This window comes from Chiloscyllium plagiosum, unplaced genomic scaffold (assembly GCF_037043375.1).
Source record: "Chiloscyllium plagiosum isolate Xiang-an unplaced genomic scaffold, Cpla_swu_hap1 HiC_scaffold_28, whole genome shotgun sequence".
Lineage (NCBI taxonomy): Eukaryota > Metazoa > Chordata > Chondrichthyes > Orectolobiformes > Hemiscylliidae > Chiloscyllium > Chiloscyllium plagiosum.
This window is the reverse complement of record NW_028270166.1, coordinates 6,707,007-6,731,889: the sequence shown is the minus strand read 5'-3', so window position 1 is coordinate 6,731,889 and position 24,883 is coordinate 6,707,007. Positions and strand designations below refer to the sequence as shown.

The 24,883-nt window shown below is 46.0% G+C and overlaps 1 protein-coding gene across 4 annotated transcripts in view; it reads left to right on the top strand.

Moving 5' to 3' along the window:
- Positions 1-10,020: 10,020 nt before the first annotated feature.
- The window catches only part of mef2b (myocyte enhancer factor 2b), a 126,176-nt gene continuing 111,313 nt past the window's right edge, over positions 10,021-24,883 (top strand). Inside the window, exons 1-3 of one of the 4 annotated variants that reach the window (XM_087975949.1) lie at positions 10,979-11,213; positions 11,348-11,530; positions 15,497-15,594. The gene's annotated coding sequence lies outside the window, so the exon portion shown is untranslated. Of the gene's footprint in view, positions 10,183-10,978; positions 11,214-11,347; positions 11,531-15,491; positions 15,595-24,883 lie in introns of those variants that run through there. The other 3 variants (XM_087975948.1, XM_087975950.1, XM_087975947.1) reach the window with 3 other exon arrangements.

The following is a 24,883-nucleotide window of genomic DNA, read 5'->3' as shown; positions in this document are numbered from 1 at the left end:
GGAAGATGAGGCGCTCTTCCTCCAGCTGTGGTTTGCTATGGTCTGGCGATGGAGGAGTCCAAGGACCTGCATGTCCTTGGTGGAGTGGGAGGGGGAGTTGAAGTGTTGAGCCACGGGATGGTTGGGTTGGTTGGTCCGGGTGTCCCAGAGATGTTCTCTGAAACGTTCCGCAAGTAGGCGGCCTGTCTCCCCAATATAGAGGAGGCCACATTGGGTGCAGCGGATGCAGTAAACGATGTGTGTGGAGGTGCAGGTGAATTTGTGGCGGATGTGGAAGGATCCCTTGGGGCCTTGGAGGGAAGTAAGGGGGGAGGTGTGGGCGCAGGTTTTGCATTTTTTGCGGTTGCAGGGGAAGGTGCCGGGAGTGGTCTTTTTGGAACGCTGATAGGGGAGGGGAGGGAAATATATCATTGGTGGTGGGGTCCGTTTGGAGGTTGTGGACATGACGACGGATAATATGATGTATCTGGAGGTTGGTGGGGTGGTAGGTGAGGACCAGTGGGGTTCTGTCCTGGTGGCGATTGGAGGGGCGGGGCTCAAGGGCGGAGGAGCGGGAAGTGGAGGAGATGCGGTGGAGAGCATCGTCTACCTCGTCTGGGGGGAAATTGAAGAAGGAGGCCATCTGGGTTGTATGGTATTGGAACTGGTCCTCCTGGGAGCAGATGCAGCAGAGACGAAGGAATTGGGAATATGGGATGGCGTTTATGCAGGGGGCAGGGTGGGGGGAGGTGTAGTTTTACAGGGGGCAGGGTGGGAGGAGGTGTAGTTTTTACAGGGGGCAGGGTGGGAGGAAGTGGACCATCCATAACCTCATCTCCTCAGGGGATCTCCCATCCACCGCATCCAACCTCATAGTCCCACAACCCCGCTCCGCCCATTTCTACCTCCTGCCCAAAATCCACAAACCTGACTGCCCCGGCCGACCCATTGTCTCAGGCTGCTCCTGCCCCACCGAACACATCTCTGCATACCTCGACATGGTCCTGTTCCCCTTAGTCCAAGAACAAGTGGGCGGCACGGTGGCACAGTGGTTAGCACTGCTGCCTCACAGCGCCTGAGACCCGGGTTCAATTCCCGCCTCAGGCGACTGACTGTGTGGAGTTTGCACGTTCTCCCCGTGTCTGCGTGGGTTTCCTCCGGGTGCTCCGGTTTCCTCCCACAGTCCAAAAGATGTGCAGGGTCAGGTGAATTGGCCATACTAAATTGCCCGTAGTGTTAGGTAAGGGGTAAATGTGGGGGTATGGGTGGGTTTCGCTTCGGCGGGTCGGTGTGGACTTGTTGGGCCGAAGGGCCTGTTTCCACACTGTAATGTAATCTAAAACTCCCCACCTACATTCGGGACACCACCCACGCCCTCCACCTCCTCCATGATTTTCGCTTCCCCGGTCCCCAACGCCTTATCTTCACCATGGACATCCAGTCCCTGTACACCTCCATCCCCCATCACGAAGGACTCAAAGCCCTCCGCTTCTTCCTTTCCCGCCGTACCAACCAGTACCCTTCCACTGACACCCTCCATCGACTGACTGAACTGGTCCTCACCCTGAACAACTTCTCTTTCCAATCCTCCCACTTCCTCCAAACCAAAGGAGTAGCCATGGGCACCCACATGGGCCACAGCTATGCCTGCCTCTTCATAGGATATGTGGAACAGTCCATCTTCCGCAGCTACACTGGCACCACCCCCCACCTTTTCCTCCGCTACATCAATGACTGTATCGGCGCTGCCTCGTGCTCCCATGAGGATGTTGAACAGTTCATCCACTTTACTAACTCCTTCCATCCCGACCTCAAATTCACCTGGACCATCTCAGACTCCTCCCTCCCCTTCCTAGACCTCTCCATTTCTATCTCGGGCGACCGAATCAACACGGACATTTACTATAAACCGACCGACTCCCACAGCTACCTAGACTACACCTCCTCCCACCCTGTCCCCTGTACAAACGCCATCCCAATTCCCAATTCCTTCGCCTCCGCCGCATCTGCTCCCAGGAGGACTAGTTCCAAAACCGTACAACCCAGATGGCCTCCTTCTTCAAAGATCACAATTTCCCCCAGACGTGGTCGATGATGCTCTCCACCGCATCTCCTCTACTTCCCGCTCCTCCGCCCTTGAACCCCGCCCCTCCCTCCAATTGCCACCAGGACAGAACCCCACTGGTCCTCACCTACCACCCCACCAACCTCCATATACATTGTATCATCCGTCATCATTTCCACCACCTCCAAACGGACTCGACCACCGGGGATATATTTCCCTCCCCTCCCCTATCAGCATTCCGAAAAGACCACTCCCTCCGTGACTCCCTCGTCAGGTCCACACCCCCCACCAACCCAACCTCCACTCCCGGCACCTTCCCCTGCAACCGCAAAAAATGCAAAACTTGCGCCACACCTCCCCCCTTACTTTCCTCCAAGGCCCCAAGGGATCCTTCCATATCCGCCACAAATTCACCTGCACCTCCACACACATCATTTACTGCACCCGCTGCACCCAATGTGGGGAGACAGGCCGCCTACTTGCGGAACATTTCAGAGAACACCTCTGGGACACCCGGACCGACCAAACCAACCACCCCATGGCTCAACATTTCAATACCCCCTCCCACTACACCAAGGACATGCAGGTCCTTGGACTCCTCCATTGCTAGACCATAGCAACACGACGGCTGGAGGAAGAGCGCCTCATCTTCCGCCTAGGAACCCTCCAACCACAAGGGATGAACTCAGATTTCTCCAGTTTCCTCATTTCCCCTCCCCCCACTTTGTCTCGGTCCCAAACCTCGAACTCAGCACCCCCTTCCTAACCTGCAATCTTCTTCCTGACCTCTCCGCCCCCACCCCCACTCTGGCCTATCACCCTCACCTCATCACCCTCACCTTAACCTCCTTCCACCTATCGCATTTCCAACGCCCCTCCCCCAAGTCCCTCCTCCCTACCTTTTATCTTAGCCTGCTTGGCACACTTTCCTCATTCCTGAAGAAGGGCTCATGCCCGAAACTTCGATTCTCCTACTCCTTGGATGCTGCCTGTCCTGCTGTGCTTTTCCAGCAACACATTTTCAGCTCATTACATCAGCTGGCAAATATAACTGGACTTCTGTCCTCAGTTACTGCCGTCTCAGTTTTGAAAACTAAAACACCCTTCCCTACAACCAACCTCCCCAACACACACACACATGCACACTCACACACACATCTTTCAAAGAACCAGCCATTGTGTCCTCTGTCCTGTCACAAATCCAACCTCCTTTTCTCTCCAACATCCTTGAATGTGCTGGGATGTTCTCTTTGCCCACTCTCCAAACTCCCTGCCCTCACTAAGCCTGTGGCTGACCAATCTACTCCAAGATCATTGTCTTGGTTAGAGTCAGGCTATTTACAATTTGCCAGTAAGAAGGTGAACAGAATTAGAGATAGGACCCTGCCATGATTGCTGTCCAGTAACTCCCTGTGAAGGGAACATATGAGGGAGTTAGTGAAGAACAGAATGACCATTTGAAATATGGGTCAGCTCCTCTAGACTTTGTTGCAGTTTTGTTAAGGTGCTCCTCATTCATTAGACTTTGCTGATACTGAAATGATTGCAGCAAGACACAGATACCATGCAAAACACTCCTCAGCTTGAAGGGACTGAGCTTCCTTTGGGGCCTCCCTTGATGACACAATCAGGCGAGGGACATTAACCACTGAACCAGCGTTAATTTTTTTTTCCATTTTCCATACCAGCTGCTTTTGTGGCCTCTCAGTGAAATTGCTAATTAGTGCTTGTGTTGGCCGAATGCTGTTTGCATTCACAGTCCACGATCCCAGAGGTTCACAAACTCACTGCACAAGTGGGGTTACTGCAAAAAATAATCAATTCCGAGAATATCGAAGACAAAATGAAGATGTTTGTTTCCCCTGTATTTAGTTCATATTCGATTCAACATACTTTCTTGACTCTTGCTACATTATGATTGTTGATGGTGAGGATGTTCAAGGATGCTGTCTACACCGGGTTGTGTATTCCTGTCATAGCTGTTCATGTGACAGCACAGGCAGACTCTGGATCCAAGGTCTTTGGGTCCAACCTCCCCAACACACACACACACACACACACACGCAGACATGCAGACATAACACACACACTCACACACATATCTTTCAAAGAACCAGCCACTGTGTCCTCTATCCTGTCCCAAAGTGGGATTCTCTACAAAGCAATGGGATTTGGACTGGAGGATTTGCTTCGTTGAACCTTGGGGAACCAGCTCAAATGGGAGAATCCTCTCTTTTCATGTGAGAGACAGTGGGATTGATATCTGTATCCTCCATTATGACAATATTCACACATTTCATTATGCTGAGATGGTTATCTTTGCACTAAAGAAGGTTTGGCAGAGATTTGATACAGGTGTTCATACTCACAAAGGGTTTTGACAGAGTAAACAAGGGGAGGCTATTTCAAATATCAGAGGAGTTGGGAGCAAGAGGACAGGAATCTTGGCAGAAGGAAAACAGAGGGGGCTTGAGAAAGCATTCCTTTAGTGTCGAGAGTTTGGTACTGGAAAAGCACAGCAGGTCAGGCAACATCCAAGGAGCAGGGGAATTGACGTTTCGTGGTGGAGGCCCTTCATCAGGAATGAGGCTGGGAGCCTCAGGGGTGGAAAGATAAATGGGAGGGGGGGTGGGGCTGGGGAGAAGTTAGCTGAGAGTGCAATAGGTGGATGGAGGTGGGGATAATGGTGATAGGTGGGAGAGAAGAGTGGAGCAGATAGTTGGGAAGGAAGGTAGACAGGTGGGACAGGTCTTGAGGGCAGTGCTGAGTTGGAAGGTTGGAACTGGGATAAGGTAGGGGGAGGGGAAATGAGGGAACTGGTGAAGTCCACATTTTTGCCCTGGGGTTGGAGGGTGCTGAGGCGGAAGATGAGGCGTTCTTCCTCCAGGTGGGGGAGTGCTGATAGAGGAGGCCCAGGACCTGCATGTCCTTTGCAGAATGGGAGGGGGAGTTGAAGTGTTCAACCACAGGGCGGTGGGGTTGGTTGGTGTGGGTGTGCCAGAGGCTGTATCATTTACTGTATCCGTTGCTCCCAATGCGGTCAACTCTACATTGGGGAAACAGGACATCTACTCACAGAGCGCTTCAGAGAACATCTGCACGACACCCGCATCCCCCCACCCCCTCCCATTTACCTCTCCACCCCCTCGACTCACAGCCTCAATCCGGATGAAGGGCCTTTGCTCAAAAAGTTGATTCTCCTGCTTCTCGGATGCTACCTGACCTGTTGTACTTTTCTAGCATTAGACTCTCAACTCTAATCTCCAGCACCTGCAGTCCTCACTTTCGCTAAAGCTTTCTCTTATGCAGGAATAGTTATGATCTGGACTGTATCACATGAAAGACTGAATTCAGATTCAATCATAACTAAGAAACAAGTGGATAAGTACTTGAAGGGGAACTATTTGCAAGGCTTTAGGGTTACTGCAGGAAGATGGAGAGTAAATAGATCCCTCCTTTGTAGTCTCTGGCACCTCTCAATGCAGTGCTGCTGAAGGGAGATTTTGTGTGCAGGGCAGGCACCCAGCTCATGGGCTGAAGTTCACTACATCTCAGGGATCTTCCCTAGTTTTTCTTGGTGCTCACTCACTTATTGCTTACTTAGCTGTTCTTCAAATCACTTCTTATTTCTTTCCTTCCCACTATGTCATAGTGTGGTTGCAGGATTCCCAGGTGGGGTAAAAGGAATCAGCCCTACGGTGGAGCCCGTTGGTTTCAAAGTGTTGGTTGGGTGACATTAGGTCATTCTGAGTGTCTTCTGCCTGGAAACAGGTACACTGTCATTAATGTGACCATTGAAAGGGCAAAGGGTAGCAGGTGGGGTGGGTTTGGAAGACCCAGGCCACCTCTGAGATGTCCTGACTTGTGGGTAGCCTTGTATGTGGCTCCTCTCTGTCTGAGTGCCTCCTGGCACTGCCTTGTTTCCTTGTGAGGAAAGAGCACCCAGAGTGGGCTCCAGGTGTTGCTGAGCGCCAATGTCCAGAGCGATGGAGTGCACGTCTATGGGCACATCCCGCAGACTCTGAGACTGCTGGACCTGTTTCTCCAATGGTAGCTGCCAACCTGTTTGAGGAGGCAGCCAGAGGATCGCATGCCTGAAGCAGTAGGTGCCCCATTGCATTGCTGTGTCCTCCGTCTCAGCTTGCCCACAGTCCTCACCAAAACCTGCTGCTCCTGTCCCTGCTAGTGCATGGCAATGAAGTCTCTGGTTGTCAATCACCACAGGCTCCTCTCATACCTGGTTCTCAGCAGGTGCCCTGTCTCTGGGGTGTTTCTTCCTTAACCAGCTGCAGAGACGTGGCAATAAAGTGCTCAGCAGCGGGTGACTCTCATCCAGCTCCCACAGAGCTCTTAACACCTGGGCTGGTGGGGAGAGCAGCTTAGAGGGTACAGGATGAGAGTTCTCAGCCTCAGGAACTGAGGAATTATTTAAGACAAGCTGATCAGATTTCAGACTATTTAGGGGAATTCAGCACAATAGGGATAGCACAAGAATATTGAGTTGAGGTAGAAGGTCAACCAGAAAGATGGAATAGCCTCAAATGGGAGAATGGCTGACACTTGCTCTAATTTCTTATAGAGTCATAGAGATGTACAGCACGGAAACAGACCCTTTGGTCCAACCCATCCATACCGACCAGATATCCCAAACTAATCTAATTCCACTTGCCAGCACCTGGCCCATATCCCTCCAAACCCTTCCTATTCATATAACCATCCAGATGCCTTTTAAATGTTGCAATTGTACCAGACTCCACCACTTCCTCTGGCAGCTCATTCCACACACGTACCACCCTCTGTGTGAAAAGATTGCCCCTTAGGGCTCTTTTATATCTTTCCCCCCTCACCCGAAACCTATGCCCTCTAGTTCCGGACTCCCCCACCCCAGGGAAGAGACTTTGTCTATTTATCCTATCCATGCCCCTTCATGATTTTATAAACCTCTATAAGGTCACCCCTCAGCCTCCAAAGGTTTAGGGGAAACTGCCCCAGCCTGTTCAGCCTTTCCCTGTAACTCAAATCGTCCAACCCTGGCAACATCCTTGTAAATCTTTTCTGAACCCTTTCAAATTTCACAACATCTTTATGTCGTTAATTGTTTTATTAGATGGAGAATTTTTAGGTACAGAACCATTGGTTAGGTTAACACGTGTAAATCATACTAATCTGGAAATGAAGAATTGTAATAGGAAGACACTAACACAGTGAGCCATTTTATGGGAGACCTTACTATATTTGCAGAAGATGACACAAAGATTATCAGTGGTGTTGCTGAATAATGTGAACAAAAGGCCAAGATTCTCAAACTATTCCCAATTTTGGAAAGGAGGGGACAGAAAGTGATGTTAGTACAGCCAAAAAAAACCAAAGAACTGCGGATGTTGGAAATCAGCAAAACAGAAATTGCTAGAAAGTCTTGGCAGGTCTGGCAGCCTCTGTGGAGAGAAAGCTGAAAATGTGTTGCTGGAAAAGCGCAGCAGGTCAGGCAGCAGCCAAGGAGCAGGAGAATCGACATTTCTCCTGCTCCTTGGCTGCTGCCTGACCTGCTGTGCTTTTCCAGCAACACATTTTCAGCTTTGATCTCCACCATCTGCAGTCCTCACTTCCTCTGTGGAAAGAAAGCAGAGTTAATGTTTCAGGTCCAGTGACACTTCTTCCGAACTGATATTAGGTGATGTTAGTTGTTCTTTTAATTGGGTCAGCCCTGACTTAGTCAGTAGCTCTCTCCCCTCTGAGTCAGAATGTTGTGGGTTTAGGTTCCATTTCAGGGACTTGAGAACAAAATTATAGACTGACACACCCATTGCTAGGATGAGGAAGTGCTGCACTGTCATGGGTACCATCTTTTGCATGAGATATTAAGCCATCTGCTCTTTAGTCATCGAATAACTTTAAAGGATTGATTCTTGACTTGTTCCTTTTCTTCTTCTTGGACAGTCGCTGGAAATTGAGGATGACTTTCTCCCACTCTGGAGTCGTGGGCCCTGACACTGGACAGTTCGATGTTGTCCCACACTCTCTGCCGTGGGTGGGGTCGATGGTGACTGGAGATGTGGGTGCGTGGGATGCTCAGGTTTTCACAAGTTCCCTTTGCTGTTTGTGCTTGGCCTCCACCTGGGCCAGTCGTAATGGTTGGAGCCTCCGCAGATGCTTCTTGTCCAGTTTGGACAAGAGATTCCCAGGAAAAATGGTAATGTTGCATTTTTTCAGGGAGGTTTTGAGGATGTTCCTGAAGCATTTTCTCTGCTCTCCTGGTAACTGCTTGCCATGATGGATTTTGAAGTGGAGAGCTTGTTTTGGAAATCTTTGTGTCGGTTGTGTGAACAATGTGGGGCACCCTCTACAGCTGACTCAATGCTGCGGATTTTGGTCTGAGAGAGGACACTGATATTGGAGTGTCTAGCCTGCCATTGGATTTGTAGGATCCTGCAAAGACAATGTTAGTGATGCTTCCCCAGGGATTTGAAATGTTTGCTGTACACATGCTTGAACACATCCAGAAGAAAAGATAGCACTATTGTTCCAAGGACTCTTGACTAACAAGAGAGTCAAAGGTTATTGAGGGTCGGTGGAATTGAGACCACAATCAGACCAGCCTTATGGAATGCTGGGCCAGGTAAAAGGGGCTGATTTCCAGCTCCTAATTCCCGTGCACATATGCCTGCTCCCTTGGGTGGACTTAGAAAATGTCAAAGTTGTTATCCCTGCTGTCCTCCCTATTTTTTTAATCAGGACATGGGAATCACTTACTAATTGATGGTAGATAGGAGTGAACCACATTGCTGTGGGAGTCACGTGTGGGTCAGACTGGGTAAGGACAGCAGATTTCCTTCCCTAAAGTGCATCAGTAAACCAGATGGGTGTTAAGTCAATCAGCACTGGTTACACAGTCACCAATAGATCAGAGTTTCTTTCATTGAATTAATTCACCATGTTAGGATTTGAATCCATGTCCTAAAACATTAGTCTGGACCAGTCCAGTGAAATTACCACTGCACCATCTCTCCTAATATTTATCCTACAACCAATTTAAAAAATAAATCATTCATGGGGATGTGCTTGTCACTAGCTAGGCCAGTATTCAATGCCCAGAAGGCAGTTCAGAGTGGACCACGTTCTGGAGTCACATGTCGACCAGACCAGGTAAGAGGCAGCAGATTGCCTTCCCTAAAGGGCATTTGTGAACAAGAATCATAGTCACAGAGTCATAGAGATGTACAGCATGGAAACAGACCCTTCGGTCCAACCCGTCAATGCTGACCAGATATCCCAACCCAATCTAGTCCCACCTGCCAGCACCCAAACCATATCCCTCCAAACCCTTCCTATTCATATACCCATCCAAATGCCTCTTAAATGTTGCAATTGTACCAGCCTCCACCACATCCTCTGGCAGCTCATTCCATTTCCGTACCACCCTCTGTGTGAAAAAGTTGCCCCTTAGATCTCTTTTATATCTTTCCCCTCTCACCCTAAACCTATGCCCTCTAGTTCTGGACTCCCTGACCCCAGGGAAAAGACTTTGCCTCTTTATCCTACCCATGCCCCACATAATTTTGTAAACCTCTATAAGGTCACCCCTCAGCCTCCGACGCTCCAGGGGAAAACAGCCCAGCCTGTTCAGCCTCTCCCAACTAGATGGGTGTTATCTTGTCAAATGGCAACAGTTCATCGTCACCTGTAGACTCTTAATTCCAGATTCTTATTGAATTCAAATTCCACAATCTGGGGTGGCAGAATTCAAACGCAGGTCCCCTGAACATTATCCAGGTTTTAAGGATTAATAGTCTAGCTATAGTATCCACTAGGCCTTAGTCTCCCCGATTGAAAAGATTGATTTGGTCACTACCACGTGTAGGAGCTTGTTGTGGACAAATGCACTTGTGTATTTCCATGTTACAACAACAGCAGTCTAAGCACACATTTAGTTGACTATAAACTGGATGAGATATCTACGTTGCTGAAAATATGATAGAAGTAAAGCAAAGTTTTCAGTAAATTGTGAAACTGCGTGTTTTGTGTGGTTAAGGCACTGGGAGAAATCTGTGCTCTTTAAATAGTGCCAGGAGGATGATAAACACCGACCGGAACTGAGATTCGTATTTCAATTTACTGACAACACAGCCAACAATCTCTCTGTAAGTGCAAGTTTTATATTTTAAAAAAATCGACTTTTTATCTGGAGCGCTACAACAAGAACGAAATGGAATCGGGCGGCTCTAGACACAAGGGAGCGTCTCCAAATGAGATCACACAACGGACACCTTTTGGGGGATGATGCTACGAGTCGGAAAATTAAAAGACGTGGGAGGGAAACTGGGCGCGTTGTTCTTGAACCTGCGCCTCCTCCTTTTAAAATAAACAGAACCCCGTGAGAAAGGGAAACGGCCAGTTGCCTTTCTTTCAATATTCCCTATTCTTAACTGCCCTCTGGCATTAAGGGATGGGCAATAAATGCTGGCTTTGCCCACCACCCAGGGACGAATAAAAGCTATTTTGGATCAATCCCTTTTGGAGACGGTCCCTGAAAGCTGGAATCAGTGACCGTGTTGAGGTGGCCCCTTTCAAAGAAAATAAAAATGCGCCACAATGCGGTTGGTGTGGAGAGAGGAGGCTGAGAGAGAGAGGCATAAAAGGAAAGTAACTGCAGCAATAATATGCATCGTTTACAAAAAGGCGAAATAAATGTGTAAAGATTTTTTTTAATGCAAAGGCAGAAAGTGCTCCAGTTTTTAATCCCGGCGGATGATTGACAGATGGACTGATTGGCAGACAGATGGACCAATAAGAAGCGAGATCATGAAGATGACCAATGGAAAGGGGAGGGAGAAAAGATACTGGAGGGCAAGCAGCCAATGGGAGTGGTCATATGCTAATAAGGCAACGTTGCAGCACCAATGGGAACGGGGCGGGGGCCGCCCTTGAAACTTTTTTTGTAACAAACACATCAGCTGGAGGCTCACGTGGGCCCGCGGCGTCCATCAGTCCCAGGCAGAGAGACAAGCCCTAGTGATGTCTCTTACTAGAGAAAGATCTCACTCCATTAGATTGCAATAAACTGAAACCACAAATAACAGCCAAAGTGCAGGGCAGGGGGACAGTGTAATGAGGCCGAGCACTTGGTACTGCGGCGATTGACAGGGGCTGTCAAGAGCTCCTGGCATTACCGGTACAGTATTGTATTGAGAGAGGATTCTGTCCTCTTGACATCCTCCTCTTGCTCTCCCTTCCTACCCTTTCTCATATATATTTATACATTTATGTATGTGTGTTACTGACTTAGTCTTTACATTCTGCACCAAGATCCCGTTGCAACCCTTAAAGAGAGAACAAGGCTGTGCAATTGAAAAGCCAAGAGTGTCTTCGCCTCTGATGGTCGTGCCTAATTTTTAATCATCCCGGACTGGATTTTCCTTTTCGTGTTGAAGTTTTCATCAGAAAACACCGGAGGAGTGGATTTTGGGGAGTTCGATTGCAAAGTGTCAGGTTAGTGGCGTCTTCCTAATCGCAGAAAGCAATCTTTGTTGGATGCCGGCTTAATTTATAATTTGATTCGATGGAATATCCAAATAAGTCATTGATGTCTGTCAGAGGACAAACGTATTCGAACAGCCCGCGGTAAAAGGGAGGGAAGTTTAATGTCAGTATGTCGCAGGGCAGTCGAAGATTGTGGCTTCAGTTCGGGACTGTATCGATTAAGATTGCATTGTTGACGATGTAACTGTTATTCCCGGTGAGATCTGTCTATGTGGAGAGCTCAGGTGGGGATTAAAAATCCCATTGACCTGTTAGAAGAATAAGGGGCATTTTTTGACTGCCTGGTCAAAATTCACACGCAGCCAACCCCAATTAAAACAGTAATGTGTCATTACAACGTGCCCATTCCCCTGTGCTGTACTGGTTTTCCTTCTCAACAGCGAGCTCAGCATCCCAGTGATGGATCGGCTGTGCTTTTGAGAGACTTCGCAACCATGTAATATGTGTAAGCACTTGTACAATAAAATAAACCAGGCTGGGGTGCCAGATCACACAAACCATTTCAAAATACGGAACTGCGCTTTATGCTTTAAAAAAAAGGGTTGCAGGTGGCACTTTCAAAGGAAAATCAGTTGAACGGACCCATATTGAAAGCGCAAAGTTGCACTGCACGAGTTTGCAGCAGCCAGAGGCCGCTCGGCCCACAGTGCCCTGTACCAGCTGTTTCCTGCCGCAGTTCAGAAGAATCCTGGAATCTTGCTCTCCTCATATCCCTCAGGGCAGTGGCAGTGAGGCCGGGGTGGGCTGGGCGGCGTGTCAGATATGTGTGTGAGTGTACACTAATGTGGAGAGGCCCTGAGAAATAAGGGGAGTGTTTATTGCCTTTGATTTACGCTTAGAAAGACTGTTTCATGTTTCAAAAGCAACTTGCATTTATATAGCGCCTTTAACGTTTTAAGGTATTTCAAAACAGGTGGGAAAGAAAAAGCTCAATTTGACAATGAGACTTTTGAACAAGTGAGGGTGGGTGGCAGAAAAATTTAGTGAGGGAATTCCAGGGCTTGGAGCTCAGGGATCTAAAGGCACAGCAGTCAGTGGTGGAGGAATTAAAAGCTAGCGATGAACACAGACCAGCATTCGAAGAGTGTAGAGATCTCAGCGGACTGGAGAAGGTTACAGAGATCAAGAGGGGTATGGTCATGAAGGAATTTGAACATGAGGATGAGAATTCTCACAATGAGGCATTCCCAAACTCCGAGCCAATGTGGATCAGACAAATTGAGATGAGGGGCAAAGTTTGTTCACGAGAAACTAAGTTTTGGGATTGTTTGTCTGTTGATCAATTGAGGTGACAGGGCCTGAAAATGTTGTTCTTCACGTGTTTCTACAGCCCTGTTTTGTTTTTAAGTTAAATAAAGTGAAAACTGTCCTGTGACTTTGGATGATTGAATTCAGCATTGGGATGTTGTGTACACTGATCTTGGGGGAGCTGGGCAGGAGGGTTGTATTTCCTTGACGAAGATGGAAGTTTGACAAGGTTCCTCCCTCTGTCCATTGGTGCTAGCGACTCCTGTTTGAAAGTGAGGATTTACGGTTGCATGCAACTACACACAGTTTGAATAAGCCATTAGCATTGACTTATGAAAAATGACCATTTGGACTGTGACTGAGATATTTACAGCCAGTGAAACCGTGCCCCAAATAAGAGTGGGCATTTGCTTACAAGAGCAGGAGTAACATTTAAAAAAAATAAATTATCACGGCAAATGTATCCCAGCAATCAGCTGGTGTAACCTTTATCCACCAAACTCCGATCTGCTAATTACCACAACACCAAAGAAACTTCTGGGCGTTCTTGATTGAATATATTAAAGTGATTTATTAATTTCAGGCTGTATAAAAATAGTTTGCTGTGGAGTTATTTTTAGACACGGGATGGTGGAAGTGATTGAAGCATCAATGGAGAATAGAAGTCCTCCCATTCTTTCGTTCCCTTAGATGGCTCTGCCGATGGCCTGTATCAGCCTGGTCATTGGGCTATGGTTAGAGTGTGGTTGCAGAGATCTGACACCCCTAAATGAATTATTAAACTGAGATTCTGTCTGTCATCATCCCCCAACCACCCTGCCCCAGCCACAGCCCCTGGAAAAGATGCAATGGCATTATTTTGACGAGCTGGGGTGTTCTATCTGATCTCGTATCTAACACTTGTCCTTCAATCCACGTCGCAGTCTGTCTGCTTATTTATCCCACTGCTGCATGTCTGATCTTGCTGTGCACGAATTGGCAGCTGCGGTTCCCTCTGGTGCAAAAAGGAATTTGAGGGGCAATCGAGCACTTTGAGATGACCTGAGGTTGTGAAAGGCATTATGTAAACACAAGTCTTTTTATTTTTAATAACAATGACAGAGAGTGTTGGGGGGGGGGGGGGGGAAGCTGAGGAAACGGGAAATGCAGCACTGGAAAGGCATAAGAGTGAAATAAAATGAATAATTAGTGGAAATAGGCAGCAGGTCTTCGGCATGTGGAAGAAGTTTGGTAAAAGTTTCTGTTGCATGGCTTTCTGTGCAAGGCTGCATCTGTGAAATAACTAGCTTCTCCTTTATCTGGTGCCACTTATGGCCCTTTCCTGTTTGTAACTGATGTGAGTAGCAGCCCATTAGAATGTGTGAACTTTCCCACCAGGATTTGACTGTACGACCGCAACACTTCCATAAGGAAGATTTCACCTGGAAGAGAGCTGGTGGGTGGAATGGTGGTTGTCAATTCCTGGTGTTTGATGCTTGCTGTGGTTTGGGGTGGCATGTGTAGGTGGGGAGCACATCTCATGGTACCTCAGCCCCCTGTGATTGTGGTCATGTGATGGGGAGTGGGTGAGCTGGAAAGCAGAGTCAAGGTCACCCTCCAATCAGTCACCATCTTATTAACTGTTGGAACAAACCCAAAGGCCTGAATGGCCTCCCCCTGCTCAGAGTTAATCTGTTCATATCCTGGGCATTTTATTAGTTATGGGAAATAGTGCAAAAGGAAGGAAAGTATGATAAATCTTTATAAATAACAGGTCAGAGCTCAGCTAGTGTATTATGTCCAATTCTGGGTACCATCCTATAGGAAGCATGTGAAGGCCTTGGAGAGGGTGCAGAGAAGAGACATTAGAATGACACCAGTGAGGAGGGACTTTAGTTTTATAGAAAGACTCGATTAAACTAGGTTTGCTCTTCTTAGATTAAAGGAGGTTTAATTGATGTTTTCCAAATCGTTAAGGATTTTGATAGAATAAATAACCAGAACCGTTTTGACTGGCAGGAGAGTTGATAACCTAGAGGATACATTTACTATGACTGGTGAATGGAGCTGAGGATAAGATGGTGAGGATTTTTTTTCTTTAAGTGATTTGTTTTATTGATCTGAATGCAGCGTGGAAGTCGCTTCGATAGTAAATTTCAAAAGGCATTTTGGTTTATATGTGTAAAGGAATAATAAAAAAAATGGCTATGGGGAAAGAGCATGAGTGGCATAAATTGGAGAGCTGGAACAGGAGCCGACACAATGGGCTGAATAGCCTCCTCTGTGCTTTTAAAGGCTCTGAATCTGAATCATCAATACTCGATGAATAAGGCCAGTATGTTAAACATGGCCCCTTTTGATCAGGCTGGGACAATACAGAAGCAAAAGCAGAGAGAAACAAAATCCATTCACCTGTGAATTTGTTTACGTATATTTCAAAGTGGACCTTTTTTAAAAACAGAAGTGCCTTATTAAGTGGTTCCAAGCAGAAGAAAAAGGCCAATTGAACTCCTTCCTGTAGAAGACATGGTCACAAGATTGCAAATAAGTCGCTTGTGAAACCGTGCAGGCTGCTCCAGAAAATAATCTAGGTCAATACCAAAACAGGAATACTCTGATTTCTCCCCACAGATGTTGCCAGACCGGCTGAGCTTTTCCAGTAATTTCTATTTTTTGTTACCAGAACAGGAATCTCGGCAGGTCTGGCAGCATCTGTGGGAGAGAAAACAAAGTTAATGTTTCGGGTCCAGAGACAACTCTTCAGAACCGATTGTAGCCAGGAAAAGGTTGGTATCTACATTGTAGATGGGGAGGGGGAAACAAATAGGTGGAGCTGGAGCTCCGAGGGAGAGAACAGTGGCAGAAATAATCTAGGTTCTCCTTTCCAGTACAACGCTGTGGCAATGCTGCAGTCAGAGGTGCCGTCTTTTGGACGATTGTTCAAACCAGTGCCCCATGTGGAGTCGTAGGTAGATAGGATAGTGAAGAAGGTGTTTGGTATGCTTTCCTTTATTGGTCAGAGTATTGAGTACAGGAGTTGGGAGGTCATGTTGCGGCTGTACAGGACATTGGTTAGGCCACTGTTGGAATATTGCGTGCAGTTCTGGTCTCCTTCCTATCGGAAAGATGTTGTGAAACTTGAAAGGGTTCAGAAAAGATTTACAAGGATGTTGCCAGGGTCGGAGGATCTGAGCTACAAGGAGAGGCTGAACAGGCTGGGGCTGTTTTCCCTGGAGCGTCGGAGGCTGAGGGGTGACCTTATAGAAGTTTACAAAATTATGAGGGGCATGGATAGGATAAATAGGCAAAGTCTTTTCCCTGGGGTGGGCGAGTCCAGAACTAGAGGGCATAGGTTTAGTGTGAGAGGGGAAAGATATAAAAGAGACCTAAGGGGCAACTTTTTCTCAGAGGATGGTACGTGTATGGAATGAGCTGCCAGAGGATGTGGTGGAGGCTGGTACAATTGCAACATTTAAGAGGCATTTGGATGGGTATATGAATAGGAAGGGTTTGGAGGGATATGGTTCGGGTGCTGGCAGGTGGGACTAGATTGGGTTGGGATATCTGGTCAGCATGGACGGGTTGGACCGAAGGGTCTGTTTCCATGGTGTACATCTCTATGACTGTATGGGTGGATGTGAAGAAATCCCAAGGCTAACGTCACTAAAATAGATTATGTGGTCATTTAACAAAAATTGCTTGCAAAACTCAGCAGTTCCTGCAGCATCTGTGGGGTGCAGTTCATAGTATTATTTTCCATGTAGTCATGTCCCCCATTATGTACTGCAAGCACTCACAAAGTGCAAATTGCCTGCTGTCTTTCGGACATTACAACAGAGGAGTTTTTGAAATTACTTAATTGGCTGTAAAGGTTTGAAAGTTGTGAAAGGTGCTATATAAATGCAATTTTTAAAAAAGAAAGCTGTCTGCAAACTATATTTTGAGATGTCCTTTAAACATGACAAAGGGTTTCTTTTCCTAAAAAACAACTCTTTTTTTTTTGCTTTATAATCTCCCAAAATGACGAGAGACTCGCAATAAACTGACTGATCTGATGATGCAAGTTCCATGCTGTTTGTGGTGAAATGCCTTTGATCAGGTGCATCCCTGACATCTTTAAATTCAGGTGTTGTCAAGTGTAAGGATCTCAGTCAGTGAAGGAAGCAGAGCACCGTCTATATGCAGAAACTGTGAAAATATTTTCTCAGGAATAGATCAGAAAGTCAATAGTGACCCTTGAGGCGACAGGCATCTTGTTTCTTACCCAGATGAGGTGTGTTCAGAGTTGATAGAGTGATAAAGGCAGCATCCGTGTGGCATTAAAACTTACACACCTTACCTGGCCTGTGCTGAGGCACTCGTTCAGTTGTTGAATTGAGAGCCCCATCCCCTCTGTGTGCGTATTATCGTCCCATAGCTCTATTTAGCAACATAGCAACTAGGAATGGAACTAAGCCATTCAGGTCCTCAAGCCTGTTCAGCCATCCAATATGGCTGATCGTCCAAGTCAGTCCTCTGTTCTTGCCTTCACCCCCATGCTCTTTAATCCCTTTAGTCCTAAGAGCTATATCTAACTCCTTGAAAACATGCAATGTTTTTAACTCGACTGCTTTCTATGGAGAAAATTCCACAGGCTCAACACCGTCTGGGTAAAGAGATTTCTCCTCATGGCCTAAATGGCCAGCCCTGTATGGTCAGACTGTAGCCCCTGGTTCTGGCCTCAGGGAACAACCTTCCTGTGTTTATCCCTGATGAGTCCAGTTGGAATTTTATAGGTTTTGATGAAATCCCCCCTCAAACTTCTGAACCCTGTTGACTATTGTCCTAATGTATCCTGTCTCCAAGAGGAATGGGGTTGGGGATTTCCTGTCCAGTGACCTGTTCAAAAGCTATCAATTGCCAAACATACCAGCGTACAATCATATTTTATCAGTTCATTATAATGCTACTATCTGTGGGATCATACTGTGCACAGATTGGCTGTCTTGTTTTGTGCATTACAACAGTGACTACACTTTTAGGTGTACTTCCTTGACTGTGAAGTACCACGGGACATCCTGAGCTTGTAAAAGACCGTATAGAACTGCAAGTTCTGTTTTTAATCTTGCTGGTGTGCTCTCGTTATTATTTCTGACAGATGGACTATAGGAGGCCATTCGGTCCCTTGATTCTGATGCACCATTTAATGAGATCATGGCTGGCTGATCTGGGACTCAGCATTGCATTAAATCTCTCAGAACATGGACTGAAAAGTCAGGCCTCTTATTGCTAGCTTCCCTGGGGAAGTGTGTTTTGTGTGTGTTTTGTGTGTGTGGACAAGGAGCTGTCAACTGGAGGATCCCTTCCCTGAGATTAACCCACTAGCACTCACCATTCAAAATTGCTACTCACCAGGAGACTCTGTTTTGAAAGGGACACTTTGTTTGGGTTTATAGGGTGAAGATGTACAATGGCACTAAGTGATCAGCTCACACAAACAAAGGATAGGCTTAGGAGAGGGATACTTGGCACCTTGAACCTTTTCTGTAATGCAGTAAAAATATGGCTGATCATTTGGAGACTTGGTGCAAACATGATGGGCTGAATGGCCTCCTCCTGCACTGTAACTCTTCTGTATGATTCTGTAATGTTACTCCAATGAGTTACGGTCCATTGGTGTCATTTATTGAGAACTGAGGAGGAGGGGAAGGAATTCATAAGACTTTCAAGAGCCAGAGAGAGTGTGGGCAGAATTTGTTTTTCTTAGAAAAGGAAAGTGTTTTTAAGACCTGGAATTGAATAAGTGATTCAAGGAGGAAACAGCATAGTCTGAATGGGCTGAGTAGCCTCTGTCTGGTGTGAGATTTTATGGCTCTCCCTTTGGAAAATAAGTCGGCATGGTAAATTTGAACATTAAATGGAAAGTGATCTCTTGATCCATTTGCTCATAGAGAGTTAGATGAGAAGGACTGGGCAGAGACTCTTGTTTGATTCTGTTATAAATTCTAAGTCATTCTACTTTTTCCTTGTATGGTATCCTCTCCAATTGGAGATCCCTGTAGACTAGCAAGACTAAGTTTTACTGAGTGTGTATAGCTGGAAATTCTGCCTTAAGTAAAATTTGAATCTGTAGTTGGTGTGCTAGTTTAATCGAAAGTGAAAGATGAATGGTGGAATCTACACTGGAAAGATCTGGAACTAAGTTACACCAATATATTGAACCTGTTTGTATTCTCAAAATATTCTATTGAAGAATTTTAAAAATCTTCCCGTTAAAATGCAGCATCAATCCCTGACAGGGCCAGGTACTGCATGGGTTAGAAACAGAGTAAAGCTCTGTCAAACACTGCCAGGGTAGATTTAGGAGAGGGAATGGCTGAGAGGTGTTATCGCTAAACTATTAATCCAGAGATCCAGGTAATGTCTGGGAATCCAATTTTGAATACTGCCATGGCAGATAGTAGAATTTGATTTCAATTAAAATCTGAAATTAAAAATCTAACAATAACCATGAAACAATTGTTGGAAAAACCCTTCTGGTTTATTAATACCCTTTAGGGAATGAAATCTGCCATCCTTACCTGCTCTGGCCTACATGTGACTCCAGACCCCAGCAATGTGGTTCACTCTTTACTGCACTCTGGGCAATTAGGGGTGGGTAATAAATGTTGGCCTGACCAATGATGCTCAAATCCTGTAAATGAATAAGAAAACAAAGGTACAGCATGGGTTCAGATACAGAGTAAACCTCCCTCGACACTGTCTCCATCAAACGCTCCCAGGTCAGGGACCGTACCGGGTTAGATACAGAATAAATCTCCCTCTAAACTGTCCCCATCAAATGCTCCCAAGTCTAGTTTCGTTCTATCCTGACATAATCTGTTCCCACACCAGTATTTTGTGGTTTAGGAAAGGTTTGTGTAGGTGGGTTGTACTCAGTAGGACCTAGCTTGTGACTTCCTAAAGTCATTTGACACAGTGTGCAGATGTGTTTATGTAGTCAGTCAGACCAGCCAGGCTGTAGAGGTGTGCGAATAAGCTGACTAACAGCAACATGCTAGCCGTTCAAGGTGACACTGCACTAATATTGGGCTGAATGGGGCATCATGACCTATGAATTCCCCCTCCATGTTTGGAAGCCTGTCTGGTTCACTTGACCACTGAAGGGAGATTTTAGCGCCAGTTGGGTTGAGAGTGGAAGTTGGTGACATCTGGGAGCAGCAGGAGCGATCATTTCTTTGTGCTTTGACAAGAATTTGAATATTGACTCATCTTGGAAGTGCTTTTTTTGTCAGCTGTTGCACCTTTAAAAGAGATCTGCTTTTCTCCAAGAATCTGAACTGCCTAATGCACAGGATTAGAAAATATTTCAGTGAATTTCAAAACCGCCTCCAATAGCAGCTGTGAAACAACCAAATATATCAATAGCTCAAATTGGAAAGGGGAGGAGCGAAATTTCCAAGTTTCCTGGGGCTAATAAGAGGTTTCCCCTTACTAAATATAAATCCATGGTTGGTCTGTGATCTGCAACTCAGTCATTTTGGACCTGCCTTATTGCACACTGAAAGGCTGAACATGGCCAAAGAATCAAAGGGCTAGTAGTCTGTGAACAGCTGCAAAACTTGAAAATAGTGAAAGGTTTATGGGATGTAGGAATCACTAGTGAGCTGGCATTATTGTCCATCCCTAGCTGTCATTCTGACGTCAAGTGACAAGTTCTCAATCAAGTTAAAGTCGGAAGTCACACGACATCGTTTATAGTCCAGTAGGTTTGTTTAAAATCTCTTCTGCAGAAGCTTGTGATTTCAAATAAACTGTTGGACTAAACCTGGTTTTGTGTGACTTCTGACTTTGTCGCCATTGTGTTCTTGCCACGTCACTTCAGAATGCAGTCAAAAATCAGTTGTGTTCAGGTTTAAGATTGGAGTTGTGAAAGGGCCCAGACTAACCCGGCAGTATGTCTCCTCTGTCAAAGTGCACTAGTGAACTTGCTGGGATCTTCAGCTGAAGTTTAAAACCTTGCATTTACTAAAACCAACTTCTCACTTTTATTATATCTTAAAAGTCCAGGTGGAATTTTAATGCATGTTCTCTGGGTCATTGAACTAGCCTCAGATTACTGATCCAGTAACATATTCACTGCCATCCCAACTGAATCCTATTTCAGATCTTTCCTTTTGAAAGAAAGCTAGACAGAGGGAAGACATTTCCATGTGTAGCAGAGATTAAAATTAGATCTTTAAATATGAGATAATCACTAATAGAAGTAGTTGGAGAAACTCAGCAGGTCTGGCAGTGTCTGTGGAAAGAGAAAGCAGAGTCAATATTTTGGGTCCAGTTATCCTTCAGTACGTTCAGAGGAATGCTCTTTAACCAGAGCCTGGTGAAAGTGTGAATGTTGTTACAACAGGAAGTGGTTGAGGCGAGTAGTGTTGATGCATTTGAGTGGAACCTGGATGAACTACATGAGGAAGATAGACATGGAAGCATCTTCTGGTGGTGTGGGAGGAGGCTTGTGGGTAACACACTTGCTGCCATGGATCAATGGACCGAATGGTCTGCTTCTCTGCATACTGCATACCTCTGATATAACATGGTCCCCTCATTGTACCTTGAGATGGAAGCAGCAGTGTGGGAATGGGATCTTCTAACTCTGCTCAGCTCGAAATGGGCTATGTTGGGGGGGATGGGAAAGCAGAACGCAACTGCGCTTTCTAAATAAAACTCTGTCTGACTGACACTGGAGGCCGCAAATTATAGGTTGTGCTGGTGCTTTAGTCTGACATCAGAACGTGAAAATTACAAGGTTTGTATTTTTAAATACAATTAAGCGTGCTGTGTGTGTGCGTATAAATATACATGCTACTGTAGCCCACTGCAGAGCTTCTGTAATAGCAGACAGATAGACAGACATGATTAGAGCTCAAATAACTTCTGGCAATTCCAAGAATTGTAATTGCTATTTTTAAAGACAAGGTTTGCAGCTGAATTTGGGGACGGGGGAGGCACCCCTGTCATGACTCCTGTCGGCCCCTTTAGCTCTTCATCCTGATTCTCCATTCCACCCCTTGCTGATGATACTAACTCTCATTGGAGAAGAATTCTTACGTTTTTTCCTCAAAGTGACCATTCCACGTGTGTGCCAAAGAATCTCTCAAAAGGAAGATATTTGGCCGGTCATGATTTTCCTGACTCTGAAAGAGTCCAGTTAATACCACTGCCTTTTGCTCTTTAATTTACCCTCAGACCCCTGCAATTCTCTTATTCTCCTCACAGATTGACCCAATTTCCTTTCCAATTGAGTTCCGTCACCACCCCCTTGGGCATTGCATTTCAGATCACTACCACTCAATGCTCTTATTCCCAGCTGGTGAACCTTGACGTGTTGTTCGGCCTTGTGACATTGCAACCTGCCCTGATCTTGTCTTTGTCAGACACAAACATAGACACAGATGGTGGTCAGAGACAGCAAGACTAGCATGGTGTTTGTCTCCCCCCCGTCTCCCCCGAATCCAATTGTGTTCCTTGGTTCCTTTGGTTTATGTTTATAGCAGCTTCTCAGTGAGCCCAAAACCAGATTAGTCGTAGGGATTTTTCAGAATAGTCTTACACTGAACGACTCTCTAAACTACTTCAGAACCGCAATTGAGAATCAGTCATCGTGTGGGACTGAAATCTCACAGAAAGGATATCAGTTCTACTTTTCTACAGAGCATCAGTTGGGTGTTTTTCTCACTGTAACTTTAGCCAAAAGCTTTTTTAAAGGTAAATTTGACAAATAAACTATATTAAAACTGCCCTTGATGGGGATTTGAACTCTCAGGTCTCCTGGATTAGCACTAAGGGCTGTGAAATCTGAGGCTCTTAAAGTAACCACTGCACTCAATGTCAGCACTAAGCAACCCTGGGTCAAGTCCAAAGGTGTAGTTGCAAAGCTGTCACTACACTGCCGCTGTATGAGGCTGGGTGCTGCATTTTCCCTTACTGGTTCAGTCTCTCTAGCTTCTGTCTGCCCATCACTCCCACCCACCAGCACTGGACCATTTTTTTCCAGGGGCAGGATTTGGGGTAAGAAGTGGGTGTGGTGAGATGGCTCTAATTATCCCCAAGCAGCTTGTCAGGTTAAGCTAGAGTTGTTGGTTAAGGGGAGCAGATCTGAGGTGATTTGGAATGTGCAGCAATAGAGGCAGGAGAAGAAACTGTTTTATGCAGCAATCGAATGGCTAAAGACATGGAGTGCTGTGGCTGAGAGTGAGGTGGTGGGGTTTCTGAACAGGAAGAATGTGCATGGTTACACTGAGAAGGCAGGGGGTAGCACTCGGTGCATTGCTCATTGAAAGAGTCAGTGCAGATGTGATGGGTGGAATGGCCTTCTGCGTTTGAACAATTCTGTGATTGGAGGCTGGCTGGAATTACCCGTTTAGCTTATGGAGGTAGGTGGGGGGAATGGGAGGAGACAGGCAGGCAGAGAGGGAGGGAACTTCCAGACTACAGACCCTGATCCTTGTTTGGCTGGCTGTAACGTACTGGGAACCATGCAAAGAGACTTCGTCGTCCACAATGGCAAGTCAACTGATCAAGGCTGTTTTGTTTTTAAATGAGAGAGGGGTCAGCCTTCAGTGTGACTCTTCCTGCTCCACTGCTTCGGCCAAGTTGCATTTTTCCTTCTTAGCTGCAATCAGTAGATACTTTTGCTTTGCCTCATTCAGTTCCTCAGGAATTGCTTTTCCAGTATCACACTTTAGGCTTCTGACTCTCCAACATCTGCAGTGCTCACGTTCTCCACTCTTGTATTTTCCTGATAAGTGCAAGGTGAAAAATTTCGACACTGTGTCTTTTTTGAGTGATATTCAAATTCTGTACTCCACAATGACTATTTATGGGGACCCTTATAACTACTTTGTGCCAACCTTGGTCAACATCCTCACACACAATAATGAAAGGTCTTGATAGGTAAATATGGAGACACTGTTTCCAGTGGACAAATAATTGGTTACCAGAGAATATCAATTTAAGGCCATTGCCTACGAACCATAGACCGAGGGGACACAGACGGCAGGCTAATGAGTAATCCAATTAATTCTGTGATGAGAACGAACCACTTCAGTCAGAGGATGATGAGTATCTGAGTTCTCATGGCCTTCTGGAGTAGAGAATTCTAATCACTGAGTGTGTTCAAGACTGAAATCAATAGATTTATTGAGTCTAATGATATCAGCAGGTACAGAGGTAGTGGGAGAAAGTGGCATTCAGAGTGATTAGCCATGATCTCCTTGAATGACAGAGCTGACCTGATGGGCTGAATGGCCTCCTATTCCAATGTGACATAAGGAAATGTTTATATTTACGCAGTCAGCTGATATAAATTTGAATGCATTGCCTGAAAGGATGATGGAAGCATATTCAATTTTAACTTTAAAATTGCATTGAAAGGATCACAAAGGTCACAAGGTCCTGGGAGGAGAGGCGGAGTGGGATTAATTGTGTAACTCTGTGTCGGAATAGGCATGATGGGGTGACTAGTTTGCTTCTGTACTTAAATCATTTTTTTCTGATTAATAATGTTTATTCAGTCATGGGACATGTGTGTCACTGGCTGGGCCAGCATTTATCATCCATCCTTCGTTGCCCTTGAGAAGGTGGTGGTGAGCTGCCTTCTTGAATCTCTGAAGTGTTTGAGGTGAGGGTACACTCCTATTGCTGCAAAGGAGGGAGTTCCCGGATTTTGACTCCGTGACACTGAGGGAATGACGATAAATTTCCAAGTCAGGACAATGAGCGGCTTGGAGGGGAACTTGCAGGAGTTGGTGTTCCCATGTATCTGCTGGCCTTGTCCTTCTAGATAGAAGTGCTCATGGATTTGGAAAGTGCAGATAAAGGAGGTAGATATAACCAAAGCCAGGAAAAACAACTCAACTTGTCAATCATTCCTGTTGTTGCTTATGAGGTCCTACAGTGCAGTTTTTACACTTGATTGTCTTTGAGAAGTCTCTGAATGGTTTGAGAAATAAGAATTTGCATAAATGCAAGTTTTTGAACTTTCTCCCTGTTTTAAGGCAGTGACAGTGAGTGGTAAACATTTCCTGGCATTGTAAA